Source organism: Falco rusticolus, chromosome 2 (assembly GCF_015220075.1).
Source record: "Falco rusticolus isolate bFalRus1 chromosome 2, bFalRus1.pri, whole genome shotgun sequence".
Lineage (NCBI taxonomy): Eukaryota > Metazoa > Chordata > Aves > Falconiformes > Falconidae > Falco > Falco rusticolus.
In genome coordinates this window covers 61938194-61956026 of record NC_051188.1, presented here as the reverse complement: position 1 = coordinate 61956026, position 17833 = coordinate 61938194, and positions in this window count along the sequence as shown.

Sequence of the window (17833 nt, the reverse complement as noted above, 5' to 3'; positions counted from 1 at the left end):
ATCCCCAGATCTGACAGCAGAGAGTCTGAATGGGGTGGTGGTGGTGGTGGTGTATGTAAGACTCATCTGAAAGCAAGTGCACTACAGCTTGTGGATGAGTTGTTTAGCATTGTCAGTTTACAGCCTTACAAGGTGACTGCGTCAAAAGTCCTTCAGATTGTTATCAAAGACAAGTGGTATATTTAAACAGAGCTATTCTTATTCAGAATGAGGAGGGTAGTATACAGTATACAAAGCTGTTTCTTTGCTATCAAAATTTGTTGTATGCCTGAAATGAACTGGCTTAAATAAATCACTTATGAGGAAGAGGATTGGGGAGCATTGCCATCATCTATTTGTATTAAGTCTTAATTTTTGTGGGATGAATATTTTGCATAACATTCTGCACTTCTATTTTGCTAGAAGTCAGTTTGCTTCATGTTCAAACAGGTGCTGTAGATTTGCTCTTGCTCCTGGCTTATCGGGAAGAGGAGCCCACTCACCCAGGAGGCCGTAACACCATTTTAAAGGTCAGGGAGAAGGAATCAGGATGAAGCCTTATTGGAGCTGGTAATTAGAAGCACTGACAGCAGCACAAAGCTGCTTTACTCCGTTGGCTTCTAAATTCCGCCAAGGACTACACTTGAGAGAATAAAATACAAGTGCTTGTCAGGGATGTCAGTGAAGTTGCCCCATTCCTGCAGAGGTCTCGCAATGCAGAGCCAGAGCTATCCCAGCAAGGCTCCTGGCACCATCCCAGCCCTGCCGCTGGCATCCCTCCCCTGCTGTCAGTGCTGCAAGGCAGGTCACCGCCTCCTCTCCTCCTGCTCTTGGCTGCCAGCAGCAAAGGGACAATATTGCTCGGCCTGGCGCCAGTTGCCTGGTGTGACGGCGTTGGATCAGCTCCTCACCTGACATAAGCCAGGCAGAAGGAAAGTAGACAATGTTCTGAAAGGTGAGAAGAAGCAAGGAGAAGGTGACAGCAGCCTGGCGAATTGTCCAGGAAGGGAGGGAGGCGGGGTAGGTAGGTACATTTAGGAGGGTCACCTTGAGGCAAAGCACCCACTTCTCACAGCACAGTGAGAAGTGGTTATTTGTCCTTTGTGAGGACTGTACTTGGCCCAGAGAAAGGAAGAGAGAGGTTGGTCTTAAAAATATGTAATTTTCTGGTGATTAAACATTGTATAAAATAAATATTACCACTTTAAAGTAGATTCCGCCTTCACAGGAAAACAAGGTATGTGATTTTATCAGCACTCTGCTGCAATATCTATGTTGCAAACGTATCCCTAAAGCCACAGAGATGATCCTGAACTGAACTTTCTACTCAACGCTTTCATCTTTTATGATCTTCTTGACAGACAGACTGCCAGTTGTCAGAGTGTCTGTCAACTGTGAAAGCGAGCAGCATATGCTGAAACAAGCTGGGAAGGGCAGGGTAAGAGAGATGACTTCTCTGTTTATATAACAGGAGCTCAGCAGAGTGACTACAGCCACCCTCGGGAGGAGCAGATGCATCTGAAGGTATGAAAACCAGGCAGTCTGAAGTACTGCAGGGGAATTCATTTAATGCATGAAGTAAATTGTCCCAATTCATCTCTAGAACTGAACAGTGCTCTGTTTTCTTTCTGATGATTCACTGTTATGTACATTGTTGTTTACTGCTAATGAGTACTTAGCTTATCACTCTGTCAGGTTTCTACTGTGCAGGTGATATTATCAATGCTTAATGGACATTCCTGCTCAGAAGGGGGATTTACCCTTTCATATTTGCATCCTGGTATGTTAGAAAGCAAGGTGAAGCTTCTCGGTGTTGCTGAAGAGACGTGTACATCTAATGAGCCAGCTCATGCAGTTTGGAACAGGAAATGTCAAAGTTTGAAATGCTCTGTCTGAACCCTTGAAGCCTTTCTCTGTGGTCATTCCTGCACACCCCTCTTCAGCCCATTGGGCTCTTCAACAGATGCTTTATCTAAGTTGCCTTCTTAAAAGTGGAGAAGATCAAAATAATTAAGACCCGTGCCCTGCTCTCCCCCTCAACCACCTTTGGCAAACAGGTTATTTTGCAATGTTTGGATGCTACCTTGTATTCCAGGATTAATTTCGGCCACATCCAGACTGACCCATGGCCTTGCACCATTCAGCACACAGGTTCCTGATACCCTCGCCTTGCAGTCACTCACCAGGGGTTCTTTGCCCATGGACTGACAACATTCAGATCTGCCTCTAAAGAGTGGAATGATGTAGGAGTGGCCCCAGCTGTGATATAAGTGCAAAGATCATGTGGAGCCAACTTGAGACAATATCTGCACTCGATGTAGAGCATTACAGGTTGCTGCTGATGAGGACATTAGTATCCTGACCTAATGAGTAAATGCATGCCAGGTGTCTCCATTTGTGCATTCAGGTTAGAAGAATAAATCATGCAACACTTGAAATGTAGTACCAAAGTGGTCTATTGGGTAGTGTGCACATGCTGGTGGCCAAGTTATCATGGAGACTTTGCAACACTGATATGAAGCAATGCCTGCTCAGGGTAGCAAAGCTCCCCAAAGAGAAGGGAAATCTTGCCTCCCTCCCTACCTGGTCTAGAAGTTCAGTAATTGTTGTAATTTCTTAATACCTGACAACATATAACCAGGGAAGGGTTACAGATCTAATGGCATCAAAAGACAATTTACAACTATACGCTTGAGGAGGCTTATCAAAGCATACTTAGCAGGAAATTTTCAAATCTACTGCATTTGGGAATTTATCATTAGACAGCAGTGTCAAGTTTCAATAAGTGAAATGAGTTAATGCATGTACAGTGCTTTGAAGATACAAAATGCTATTTAAATTATGGGAAGTCAAATTAAGGTAATGTATACAGGCTGAGCAATGGAGAGAAAAAATATTTTAATGTAATGATACAGTGGTTTCATGTGCAATGAAATACTATGTACTCCTCATCAGTGGAGAGTCCTCTATCACCTTTCAGGTGGGAATCTTCTCATTTTGCAGTTGTAGCCTTGGACTGAAAAGCAAAGCATCAGCTTTTTTTTTTTTTTAGATGCAATCATTTCTACTCCATTTTATCAAAAGAAAAACAGCTTCTTCTGCTTTATCTTTTGTAATGGATGTTTCACTAAGGGAACTTTGGCACAATGATCTGACATTACAAAAAGTCAGCTGGGCTTCAGGGTGATTATTACCTTAGTTTTAACACTGATTTCTGCAGGTTTTTTTAATTAGTCAGTTCAGGGAAACACATATTTGTGTATTAAATGGTGCTTGGAATAAAACAGTGAATGTGCCATTAAAGACAACCGACAAATCTTAAGAACAAATGGGTAAAAATTACTATTTTTTAAAATCAAAGATGTTAACAAATGTTTGCATTTTCGGTTGGATTATCATTTTTTTAAGAAGTTAGACAATACAATGAGCTGGTGAAAAATCTGGAGAACGTCTTCTTAAAATTTTTCATATTTGCACAAATGAATTAAGCAGTTATTTTATGCAATACATTTCCCTTTTGTAAAAGAAAATGTATTTTACTGATATGAAACAGATTGATTCATAAAGCTTCTTTTCCGGTATTTATAATGCAGATTTTTAGTCATCATAGTTGACCTGGTGTAGGGCTCATGATAATCCTTCTCGAAATGAGAGGCTGAACTACAGGACTTTCAGAGCTCCCCTCCAGTCAACATTTCTATGATTTTAAGATACTTAGTCTTTGACTTAAAAATACAAATTAACACAAATCTATGCCAGGTATCATGCAAGGCATCTGCACAGGTATAGCCTGAGAACACTCCTTAGTGCTATAGATGAAGTTTTCTATTTATTGATCTTGCTAAAAGTAGTAATTCATTAATGCCCTCAAAGATAGTGATAGGTTTGTGTTCTGCTTCATGGAAACAGCATATATGTATATTTTGGTGCATTACTTGGCCTTTAAAAAAAAATATACTTCTGAGTTCTCAAACACTTTCCTATAGAGAGGGACACGAGCTCCACTAAAGGAAACAGACACCTGACAATCAATTGCTTATTCCTCAATTATCTTTCTTTGACCCTTTAGTGTCTCTAGTTTTTGAAGCCAAAGGAAATTCTAGGTGCTTAGACTCTCTAAAGAGAAAGAGTGCATTGTGTGCAAGCTATGATGAAGAAAATACAATGAAAGGCTCATGGGTCAAGAAAAGGACAGGGAGGTCATTCACCAGTTACCGTCACAGGCAAAACAGACTCTACTTGGGGGAAAAATTAATTAAATTTGTTACCAATTAAATCAGAGTAGGATAATGAAAAATAAGATCAAATCTTAAAAACGCCTTCCCCCCACCCTTCCCTCTTCCCAGGCTCAACTTCAGTTGTGATTTCTCTCCCTCCTCCCCTTGAGCGGCACAAGGGAATAGTAGGTGCTACTGTACTGTGATTTACACTATGTAATGTACAGAAGCTGAGATCCTGGAGGGCGATCGGATCCTGCACAAGGCAGTGCAGAGAACAGAGAGAGTCTGGCAGTAGGAAATGCTCACTTCTTGATGCCATCCAGAGCTTTGGTGCCTACTTGAGGTTGTAGGAAGATGACTCTTTTCTATTTGGCTCCATCCTTTAAATGATACTCTGATAACAGAGCGGAAATCACCTCTTGCTTTTTAAGGCATTAGCACTGGAAAGCCTGTGGTTGCCACTGTTTAGTAGTAGCCCAACAGGTAAATCACCCATCCAGCAGGCTTCTTATTTTCTGCCTTTGAAATCCTCTTTTCCTATAGCTTTACCATGCTCCCAGGCTAAAAAGGAAGAGATGCAGAGTACTTTCTACACATTTGGCTGAAGCTATTCCACTTGACAGTAACACTGGGCCACAGACAAGCAGTCAGTATGAACCTATGGACTAACATCCAGTGCAGCCACCTCTCACCCATAAGGAGAGGAGAGAAGCTCTGGAAGCTCTGGTCATCAAGACTTACACTGTACTTTACATTGAAACACATACTAAATACAATGTGTCAATATTTCTTTGCTCATGCTGAAGATGCTGGGGCCAGAATAGGGCTTGTTAGATGATTTGAAAGATATTGGCAAAGCTGTCAAGGGAAGCCAGTGTAATGACTCTCTGCAGTACATCTGCTTCTGCTGTGCATGAAAGCTGCAGCCATTACTTTTGTCTTACATGAGCACCACAACCATTCTTTTCAATATAGAGATATTGATCCTACCTCTGGGAGTGGCTGGGCAAGCACATTAAGGGAGCTGTATTGCTTGGAAAAACTGATAACTTGTCTCTTGGGCTCATGCTGTAAAATGGAGTGAAGTAAAGCCTACTGTAGGATGCTAAAGAGGAGCTTACCAGCAAAAAGGTGACAGAAGCAGCAATATTTCCTGTCTGTTTTTTCATATTAAAAGGCAGAAAACCTGAAATCTAACAGAATGTGGCAGCTGTGAGTGTAGTGTACACTGCAACATCTGAACACTAAAATTCACTGAATACTAAAAAATGTCAAGCTGATCTTTTAGCAAGTGACAATGCCTGATCCTTTCTAAAATGCTTCAGTTACTGTATGTGTTGTCCACCCTGTGCTTTGCATTGTATGTAGGTCTGGTGGTGGGTGGAGTAAAAAATTAGCGTGTCCGTAAATCCTCTGTCCAGCTCCTTTCTTATGTAGGTGATGTCAGGCAGTGGCTTTGGTTATTGAATTAATTGCATATTCTGGCTGAAAATTAATAAATAAAACCCAAAACCAAAACAAATAAGCAAACAAACAAACAAAAAGATAGGAAAAGTTAGAAAAAAAGTGGCTAGACATTCAGTTTGCAGCTGCAAGGAAAATCCATTATTGCATATATCATCCACGTTAGCAAGGTGTGGAGCAGAACACCAGAGTTAGAGTTCAGCTAAGAATTGTCTTCCACTATGAGGATGGCTTTAATAGTGTGTGCTAGCAGAAGACCCAAATCCTCATGTGTCGTGACCTGAAGTAGTCCTTTCGGAAAGGAGATGATGAACAGGAAAGCTCTGGGTGAGATGGCAGGAGAGAAAGTTCATTATCACCCAGCACTACAAATAACCTGGTCCTCATAGAGCAAACTTGTTTAGCTAAGAACAAAAGTAGATGAGTAGGACATAAGCAGGAAGGCTCAAATTAGTCAAGTTTGACCCTTAGTGGTACTACTTCCTACAGTTCCCTTCATAACTGGCTGATCACTCAACCCCTTCCCAATTAGAACATTAGATTAAATATTATACTATAAATGTAACAGTGAATAAAAAAATGCATGGAAATAATGTGCCAGAGCCTATGAAGTCCCCAAAAACTGAGTGAGAAGGAGATCTGCACGCTGCTTTTGTGAGAAAGCACCCAAACTGGCTGCAAACCTTACAGGAAGAAAACAAATTCTATCCATTACAGCCTCAGACACTGATCCATAATACAGGCTTAGAAAGCTCTTCTCCGTTACACCTGGAAAATCAGCTTGAAATGTGTTCAATCCAGCGTCAGTAGCTTTAATCCTGCATTTTATTATCAGTGGTGAAGACAGCTCTGCCCACCCTTCAAGGGCAGTTAGGATAGGGAACCTGCTGCACCAGGCTAGGTCATGCCAGGTGGTATTCTGTAGACTTAATTTGGAGCCCCAGTTTATGACAAAGACCTGGTTCAAATTTATTCTGACCCCCAGCCCTTCCCTGGATTAATCTATTATGCAGATCACACCTGAAAAATATACAAAATGAAATTGCTCTGAAATGCAGAGATCTTCTTTTTAAAAACTCGTTTTAGATTAGTTAGTAATGCTGGTAAGTATCTCTGTTAAGGACTTGAATAAATGATTCATGTAATTAACAGCGTATTCAAATACACATACCAGCTTCTACAGAATGAACAAAGAGAGGGACAATGGGTATATACTAATATAATTAACTAGCCAATGTTAATTAGGTAACTACATAATTAGATTTGGGACAAAGAGATTTCATTTGCTGTATTTGTTTTAATATTTGCTTCTTTCAGACCCAAGTCTGTGTGAAGTAGATGATCTCAGATTACTTGCTATGTTTTTCAGGGAACCCAATAAGAAATGTCAGATTTTCCAGTCTAACAGAAGAGGATATTCTCTGAGATACTTATGTAAATACTATAATAAAATTTTCCTTGACCTATGGACTTTTTCTAGAAATGTTTCCGTAGAGGACTGCAGGGTATTTGAAAGAACATAGGAGTGCTTGAATAATTAATTATATGTTTGATATAAAAGCAAGAGTATGATTGCTTTCAATAATGAATATATAGTAATGTAAGGTTTTGTCAATTCTGAAATTTTCAGAGCATGAACAGTAATAGTCAAATGGAGCTGGTGATTACTCCTTAACTGTTACAATATGCCCCTGTTCACATGAAATTAGTTTTATTAGATAACTGCATAAAGATGTTCAGAAATGTCAACAAGCTAGTGATTCAGACTGTTGAAATTAGTTTGCTTTATTAAGCTGATAACCTTTGTCTCTGATTTTCATTGTATCTTTATCTTCATATTTCATCAGTTCCTTTTCTCTTTTGCATTCACCATCTTTCTTTAGTGCCTAAACCTAACTGTAGAGAATAAAAGATGCTCATATTCAAAGGTGATGTTAGTATTGCTGTAATGATCTTTAAAAGATGAAGGAAAGACAGTAAGGAATGCAACAAGTAGTTTGCTTAGCTCCTCATGAGGACAGCATCTTTTTCCTGTTCTCATTTTGTCACCTATTCATCTCTACCTATATTAAGCTTTTTCATGCTGTTGTCATTTCCTGGACAGCTGGCAGCAACCATTTTCCTGGCATGCCTGATATTTCTCAGTTGGGTTTTACTCCAAAATCAACGTATTTCTACTCTTCGCAGAGCTTTACTTCTGCTGTATTTTCTTGCTCCTGTCAAAGATCCAGGAAGTGTATTACTGTTTCATGACTCAGGGAACAAATGACTCTATTTCAGCATTCTTCCTCAAAATTAATTTTACTTTTCAAATGATCCTTCTAGGACTCGGAAAAGTAAAAACTTACTGTGTTTGATGAGCATTTAAGTGAAACCCTCTGAATGAACCCAGGGTGCTTATTGTTGATGTAACAGGAGCATCCAGGAAGGAGAGCAAGGTGGAGTCACTTCCATTTGTGTGTGGTCACTTTCATGGGTGCTTCCTACTTGAGCAAAGGACAGCTAGCAGAAAGAGAAAACCTGGATGTATTGCCAGTATTTACAGTGCATGTCCAGGAGGTTTGATGACCCAGTAGGAAAAGTCAAGGGTTTTGGTCTTCTCTTATCGTTCAGTGAAGTGTTTTAGCTAATTGTAGACGTGGGTCTCACTTGTCTTAGGTAATATATAGTATATTGAAACCAATGCAGGTGGTTTCTCAAGGTTTTTCTTAAAATAGACACAGAACAACATTCTTAAAAAGTAGAAAAGCAAATTAATGATCCATAATATGAAAAAAAAAAAATCATCAAGTTTTGACAATAAGTGGTTTCTCAGTTTGTAGTTTGGCTGATGACAATCTGACTGATGAAAAATGGAGGGATGAAGCAGGATAACTCTTCAGAGTTACAAGAGCCACACCAGTTAGTATTTGTTATCAGTGGGTGCCCCCTTCTGTCTCACTGGGACACCCTCGTTTTGACCTTGTCTTCTGTTTACACTACGTATATACTAACTCTCACTTTAGCTCTGTTATGAAAAAGGCCAACTTAAGAGCAGATATGAGGTAGAGCAAACTCTCACTCCTAGGTGTAGTGTCTCCTGATTGTAGCTACAGATTAGCAGCAAACCACCCAGCTCTCCAGCTCTCGTCTTCCAGGGATATCCACAATACCTGTTTGCCTTTATAGGTGATTGCTGCAAACACTTGTGCTGAGCCCCAAGGCAGCTGTCTCATTTTTGTGCATAACTGTACAAAATAACACATTTGCAGAGGGAAGCAACTTGTTTGTCCAGAAGAGGATGGGCCGCTTGTCAATACATGCCAAGACCATTCTTTCCGAGACAGCTTTGCAGCTGGAGAACTGCCTGGCAGCAGTATGATGAAAAAGACCGATGCTGGCTCAGTCAATTAAACCAGCAAACAGCACTTAATCTTAAACAAGCATGCATTCAAATAAGCTGAGCTTCTGCATGTAGCTCACTGTAGTTAACTTCTTTTTTGCAGAACTTCACAAGATTTTTGGGCAGCAGGCTGTCAGGGCCCTGAGGGAACTAATGGGCATTTCAGTCTCTGCCCAGCCTGCCCTGGAGCTCCCCTAACCTCCTATCCATGGGTCCTGGAGCCCCGTTACAGCTCAGCCTTAATTCTCTTCCTGAGCTGTGTTGTGGGTGTTCTCTGGTCCTACCTCCCCGACGGACCTCAAACCTACTCTGTAGATAGGCTGCCTCCTGGATGGGATGGCCCCCTTAGTTCATACGTCTCTGACTCCCTGGCAGATTTTGGACTAACATTGCTGCCTTCTCTTCAGTTCTGTTTCTGGTCTGGTCACCTTTGCTCCTGACAGGACTGCCTGAATGGACCCTGGCCCTGGTTCATTGCTTGACATGTCAGGGGCTGCCAATGCACCTTGTGACCAGCAGCTGGTCCTGCCTTCAGATAATGAATGACACACTTCAGGATGTTTGGTCTTTTTTTGCACAGAAGAGGCTCTGCTCCTCTGATTCAGGGCTCGAATGAGAAAGTGAACACTTCAGTCAACCTCTTCAAAGCATCACTCAGTTTTCTGCCCAGCAGGTGTGGATCCACTTTGACTATGTGGTGTGGGCAAACTCATAAAGCAGATTTGAACTTACTACTGACTGTCCAAGGTGGAGTTTGACAATGCAACCCTGTGTATTGTGCTGATGGTTATTATTATATTTTTTTAAATCTATCCTTTTGTCAGCAGATTGCTCATACTAGACTGTTATCTGGGCGGAGGTTAAAGGAAGCAAAAGAACAGCTTGTTTTTGACTTGAAAATCTAGAGAGCTGAAATCCCAAGCTCAGACTTTCTGAGTTTGCATCACCTTCCTGGTGTGTTACTTCAAGGAGTCAAAGGGTAGTTCTCTCTCCATCTCTCCATGGTTCAAGTGCTGGCAGTCTCACTGGCAGCAACTACATTAAAAAAAAAGAAAAAAAAAGAAAAAAAAAAGAAAAATAAAAAGAAAAAGAAAAAGAAAAAAAAAGAAAAGCAACATGTCTGTGCAGATGAAGAGGTGGAAATTTCAGTGTCATGCTGCAGCGCAGGGAGGGTGCTGAGTTGTGAGCAAACTATGTAGGGCTAGATCACACTGCTTTGTTGGATACTGAGGGACTGCTGCCTAGTTCCTACCAAAGTACGCTGTGAATGTGACCTCTCCCTGAAGTTCCTCCTGTGTCAACAGAACAGACAAAAGCCTTTCTTCTGTATGTGACCCATAAGCTACAGGGAAACACTATGTAGGAAAGCACTACTGCACATGAGAGTTTTCCTAACTTGCTGCAGAAGTACTTGAAGTGTGTGGATTTTTGCTCGATTGTCAAAAGTACACATGATGGTTTGATAAGTATATAATGAAATGCTTGATTTGATACACCTGTATGAAAATATAAAAATCTTAAGTTTCAGGCAGTTCAATGTTTGCAGGTATAGTAAATTACCAAGTTACTCAGCTATAAATGTACATGTAAGCTGAAAGGAAAAATACCCAAGTCTTTGACATTTCTGTGGCTTGATTGGTACTTCATGTGTAAAGTAGACATATCCACCAAATTTAATGTTGTCAAATATTTGTGTTACAAGAATGTATTTAATTTGTAATGAAGGATAAAAAGTTCCCTGTGCTGAAATAGTGCATAAATGTAACTGAAAGATTCATTCTGGCCCTGGGAGATTTTAGTCTTTAATACTTGAATGTAGTTATAATACATATTATAATATCATGAGTCTTGGAATAATTTCCTAATACATCTTTTCTATGTTCTGTTTAGTGGAATATACGCTGTTTAGCTAGTCAAAACACATGTGTTGTTGCAGTCAACATGCATTTAGATTCAAACTACCACATTCAGTGCTCTCTCTTGCTCTGCGGGTGTTAGGGAGCTGTGCTTATTGTGGCAAGAAAGGCAGCAGGATGAAAGTCATAAATCAGTAGGAAATTGTCATTAGTGTCTGTAACCATTTGTCTTTATTAGCATTGGACCATATATTCAGAAAAAAGGAACTACCATATAAATTCTACTAACTCTGCTCCTTGTAATTGTTCTAGTTTGCTGTAACAAAGTCCTGGAATGTTTTTGGTTTGCAGTAAATAGAGACTGTGGCAGAGCTGTCCTATTAAGTCAGTTGGCATTTGCTATCAACGAATTCCACATTGCCCATATAGCTTATGTTTTTATTACATAAAATTGCAAAACCTTCAAGGTAGTTTTTGTATAGTTTAAACCCTGCATGCCAAATCTTTGCTACTGTGCAACAGAGGGTAAAAGGTGCCTGAAACTAGGGAGAATAAACAAGTGGGAGCATGACTGGCTTAAGAAACTAACATATTTTGGGGAATCTAGCCTTTTCATTTTAACTACATTTTTTTTTCTTTCTCTCAGATTCTAGGGAAATAAGTATGCAAAGCCTAAAAGGGAATATTTCTGTTTGCTAAGGAGAAAATTGGCTGGGGAACTCACCTTTCAAGAGATGAAAAAGGTACCAAGAATGATAATGAAAAAGGCCTATGGCTTTATCATAAGAGATATCATGAACAGTCCCACAAAATCATCTCTACAGTTTGAGGTAAGATGGGATATTGGGACTTGATTTTATAATCTTGTTTTCTGGGTTGTTGTTTTGTTTGTTTGTTTGGGGTTTTTTTTGTTTGTATTTTTTTTGTAATGGATTAGCAAATTCAGATTAGAATGGATAGCAGAGGTGCATTAAGTAGCGGAAGCCATTCCTAACCATTAGAAAGCATTAGACTAGGATGGTTATATTTTAGCAATCATTTCCATAGTTATCTTTAATTCAAACATGAAACAGACTCATGTCTCCTGTAACTAATCTACATTAGGAACAAAGTTGGCTTCTAATATTCAAATTTCAAATTAAATAAACAGAAACTAGCACTAAAAGTCATTAATCTTAGTATTATCCCACACAGACTGGCTATAGAAGTGAAAAATTGCTTAGTTTATTGTAGTCCTGTAGCAATTAACAGGTTTGGTAACAATCACTTTGTAAATCAAGTCATGCTACCAAAAGACGACAAAAATTCCACAGCACATAATTTTCAACATCCTTACAATAGTATTTACTAATTTTTTAATATTATACCAAAACCCAATATAGCACACTCAACAGAAATCAGAATTATTGAAAAATATACATGATCTTTTAAATACATGGAGATCAGACTCTGATACTGTTATTCAGCAGAACCACATCTGTGTTTCAAAGGAGCCCAAGTTTTCAAAGAAGTTACTTTGAAGGGTGAAATATGCCAAATCAAGATCATTAAACAAGCTTTAGGGTGATTCCTGAAGGGACATTTAGAATTAATTATCAAGACTATATAATAATCACAAGTTTAAATAGATTGATACATGCCTGATAATCAGCACAAATATTTTAACTCATTAATGAACAGTATCATTGGGTGTCAATATAATTATAATTTCCTTTTGAAATTAAGGTCTTATGCTTTTATCCAGTGACTGTTTACTATAAAATATATGTTTACTTTCTGTTCAGAGAGCACTGAGTAAAATCACAAACTGATGTAAGTACCTAACTGCTTCATTTAGCTCCCTCTTGTACCTGACTACATTACTTTTTTTCTGTCTTATAAAATGCTTTCATTTGTAGCAATCCAGGGTCTTTTACAAGAAGTAAAAGGCCACATTCTGAATTTAGGCCTGGGGATTATGAGACTCTCCTGGAAGTTTAGAGGTATGGGATTGGATCCTTGGATGAGGAAGAGTTTTGAAGTTGTGTTTCCCATTTTTTTCCTTGTCCGAGTGTTGTGTTAGGCTGCTAGGCAAAAGTCACCTCTGAGTTTTGGTTTTTTGGTTTTGTTTCGTTTTAAGATTACTACTGCTTTATTGGAACTGTCCTTAAGAGACCCTTCATCCTGGACCACAACGCAATTATTGAACCTAAACTCTGGAAGGAAGAGATTCAAGTGAAAGATATATTTCAGGTGTTCTCCGTTGTGTCCTTACTCTAAGTTTTAATTAGTTGTCACCAGTTCTTTACTGCCTCTTTTGTCACTAGAAATGTCTAGCTCTGGTGCTTGGAGTCATCATGATGGAGTCAGATATATACATTTTAACTGTTCATCTGCCAAATTTGCTTAGAATTTAGTTAAGCAAGTGGTCAATATACTGCAGTGCAGGATTGCTATTCAGAGATATTTCAACAGGCTGGAGAAATGGGCTGACAGGAGTCATGAGGTTCAGAAAAAGCAAATGCAAAGCTTTGTACCTGGGAAGGAATAAGCCCATACACCAGTACAGGCTGAGGACTGGGCTGGAAAGCAGCTTATCAGAAAAGACCTTGGGTGTCCTGATGGAAACCAAGATGAATATGAGTAGACAGTGTGCCCTTTCATCAAACAAAACTGACAGCATACTGTGCTGTGTGAGCAGGAGTGTAGGTAGCAGGTTGGTGGAAGTGGTTATTCCCCTCTGTTCAGCTCTTGTCAGCTTCAACTGGAGTACTGTGTCCAGTTTTGTGTTCCCCAGTGAAGGACCACTGAGTTGATCAGGATGTTTGAAAGTATTTGACATACAATGAGAAGCTGAGAGAGATGGACTTACTCAGTGTTGGGAACAGAAGGCAAAGGGGAGATGTTGCTGCCTTCAGGTACTTAATAGGAGGGAATGCTCAAGGACAAAAGTTACAACATGAGAAGTTTTGAAGCGATATTAAGGGAGGGGGTGGGGGAAATCACAACAGGGTAGTGAAACAATCAAAGAGGTTGTCAAGAAAGGCTGTGACCTTTCATCCTTGGGGATATTAAAAACTTGACAAGACCCTGAGCAGCCTGATCTAAGATGAACAGTGAGTTGGACCAGACAGATGGCCTCCAGATGTCACCTCCAACCTGAATAACTCTGTGTCTCTATGACTCTGTAATCTGTCCATTTGCAGATTTAGATCTGAATAGTCTGCTAAAATATGCCTCATTAATATGACTCACAATCTAAGAAGTTAGATGCCTTGGCTCTTTTTTAATAATTCCTGTGACTATTTGCCTGTTTAAGCTTCTAAGTAACTTTAAGACATGTTCCCAACCCTTTTCCCCAGCAAACTAACATGTCATGTGACTGTTATCCTTCCTTTCTTGAAACAGTTTCTAGTAGGAACCCTAATCGTCTCTGTGTAAATGCAGAGTAGCCAAAACTAAGAGGGTCCTCTCTGTGATTGTTGCAGGGAACACAGCACTGGTTTTTTTTCACAGTTAAATACCCAGATGAAAACTGGAGATTTATATCTGGATGCTTTTGGATATTAATCTCCAAGGAATTATATAAATTCTTTTACACAGAAAACCCAGTATTTCTGATTTGACTGGGCAGAATCCAGTGTTACACATGATGTGGAACAAAAGAAAGTCACTCTTCATAAAACCCGTTTGCTAAATTAAATTAAGCTCTGTAGAAAGGGTCTTAAAAAAGGGGTTCCAGAGGGTTTGGAAATGATCCCTCTTTCATAAAGAAATTTACTTGCTTTCCCTCGTTGTGGTACAGGAGACCTAGAAGATAAGGATCTGATGCCTCAACAAAATCTCAGTGTGGGGATGTTTCAAAAGAGATAACTCTCTGAATCTAAAGGCTAGGAATATGCAATTATTGTCATGTCCCTGGAACATTTCCAAGCCCCTTGACAGAGAAAAGATGCATGATTCGTCTGACACTGCAACTGTATGGAGTATAGATGTGTATATTTTAGCTAGTCACCCTTAGGTCCTCTTTACAATCAGTGCAGAGAAACCAGCACTTTGAGAACACTGTTCTTCTTATGTTAGAGCCATCATTTAAAGTGGGAGAGATGCCTGTGTTGTTACCCTCAAAAGTTAGGAGACACAGATTATACTTAAGATGACAACTCTCATTTTTAAAATCTTGTTTAATCATATTCTCCCAAAGCTACCCATGAGTAGAGAAATGTAAGGGCTACTCAGGAGTAAGCTTTCTTTTTGTACTCATAATGTATTAATGGGAATAAAAAGGCTTTCATGACATCTAATTTTCTCTGAAAAAGCTGCTTATTTTAGAACATAGACGAAATATTTTTGTCAAGTCATTCTGATCTGACCCAGATAAAGCCAGCTGGTGCCACTGAGCAATATTTTTCTGTTCACCTTTATTGATACTCAGTTTCTTTGGCTAGAACAGAAGCTAGGCACTAGTTCAAAGGCAGGCGTATTTGGCTGTAGTAGAGCATGTGGGCCACTTGATGGAGCCGTCAGAAGTAAGGTAGCTTGCCTCTTGCTGTGGCTCTGTGATTGTTCCGTTGAAACGTGAGCTTGTGCGGTAGCTTCTAAAACGTACACGTGAAATACAGCAACGCACTTAAAGAGCGGAAACAAAATCTCCCATTGCCTCTTCTACAAATTCATTTCCAGCCTTTACCAGCCCCAGTGGACCTTGTTATAGAGAAGCGACTGGCCATGCCTAATTGTCAAGCACACAGACGTTTCCTAAACTTCCCCCTAAAATCAAAAGCCACTCATGCAGGTGTTCACCAATGGTAAATAATAATAAAAATGAACGCTGCTGGATGAAGCACCTGTAGTTTGCATGATTCTGCATATATATCGTTTCTAACTTCCTTGACAAAATCTTGACAACAATATGCAGCTGGCTTACACAAAGGCATTTTTAATTCAATGGAATGGATATGGACTGAACCAAAACATGGAATAAGAGATACATCTTACAAAAAAGTGGCATCTTAGAAGACTGCAAATCGTATTGCCACGATACATTTTAAAACAAAAATGCTGTAAGTAATATTTACTACAATATTGTTCTGCTTTTGAGAATATTCATTTACAGGCAGACCAGATATAAATTTTGATTTTTGATTTCCTGGTTTGGGTTTGGAGTTTAATTTGGATTTAACTAGTCATATTACACTGAGACACAGTAGTGAATTACATGAGCTGATGAACAGTCTAACTTCTGTATTACCAAAGAAAAACTGCAAATTCTCTAAGACTGCAATGAAATATTGTGAAGACTGTCACTTTTGCTTTATAGTGCAGATGGTTATATAGAAAAACAAATGCTGATCCCTAATGTCGGCTCATTCTGTAATAATTATCTCTTAGTGCTGCACTACATTTTATGATCATCCTAAAATCTTTGTAATCATCATCAAGTCAACATATTAATACATACGATCTAATTGTTTCATACTTTATGTATTATCATTTGACAATTCATGTTGAAAGCAAAGATTCAGCTATTGAGGGAAAGCAGGCAAAATGTAAGCAAAACCATGTGTAAAATATCACCTAAATTACAATATTCCATACTGAGAACGTAAAGCTTTCTGAAAGGTTTTCTTATGCCTCGCAGTCAAGAGAAACATGATGTAAATAAATATGCATATGTAAAAAAGAATACATTAAGGGAAAGAACTTTTTGTAAATGCATAAATCTCAGTGAAATGAATTGAAAGGACCAGTGCCACTGTTGTTATGTTTTATCTGCTTTTCCAACCCTTCATCTGTTTTTTGTTGGGTTTTTTTTCCTCACAATTCATAAACCTGCCCACAAGCATAGTATTATTAGAGATTATTAGACAAATACACTGTCTACTCAGTTCTTTGAAAAACTTCTTGCCTTAACCTGATTTGTAAGTGCATATTTGCTTGAGATGCAGCTCTGTATTCTTAGTAAGAAATATTCTGTGACTTTCTATACATGCAAGATAAGGTTTTACAGCTATGATTTATGCTATAGTTAAAAAGTATGCAGACAAATCCCATAAAAAGTGTTTCATCACAATTTGGTTTCATAGCATCAGTATTTCTAATTATTCCATGGCTACAAAATTCAAAATGTTGTATGGTAATATTAAACAGTTATAGCCATTAAGTAAATACTTGATAAAATTGCTTAGACTGGAGGATGAACTTTAACAAAGTTTAATATCATAATGAGGTAGTTTAATTTTTAACCTCACGAAATTTCTCAACCCTACATGTAAGTCAAGAACATTCAAGAAGAAACACAGCAGAAACCATGAAATTTGTTTTAAAATATTCCATGCTGTCAATATGGCATTATTTTCTATTTCAGATATTTTTAAAACAGCTTGTTAGAATGTTTTTCTTTTCATTTCCTTGTTTTAGGATCCTTTGTTGCTATTTCTTGAGAATAACCAAGTATTTACTTTACCTGCTTTCTCTTTCATTTGAAAAATACCTTATCTTTCCTTTATGTTGACAGAATCAAAATAAGCAGAAAACTGTTTCAGGTTTGCTGTCTTTAAGTTCATCCCATGTGCAAAACAGTCACCCAAGAAATCCTGATGTAAGATCTGTTTTAAGTCTGAAGAGAACTGTGCAGAGCAAAGGACACTGGTAGCACAAAAGATTTTCAGTATTCTGGGCACAGCAATAAAGCCATTTGGGCTAAATAAACAGATGTAGAAAATTGTTTACATTACAATCAAAGTTTTATTTGTATCAGATGACTCACAAGATGTGATGTGCTCGTTTGCATGGTAACAACCAGAATAAACTTCCAGCTCAAAAGCTCTTCAAAGCTCTTTCAAAGAAGAATTTGGGTCTGTCTGGAAGCTCATTAAGTCTCCAGTAGTGTCCTTAAATTTGTACAGTGAAGCCTATTTTGGATAAAGACTAATAAATATTTTTAATAACAA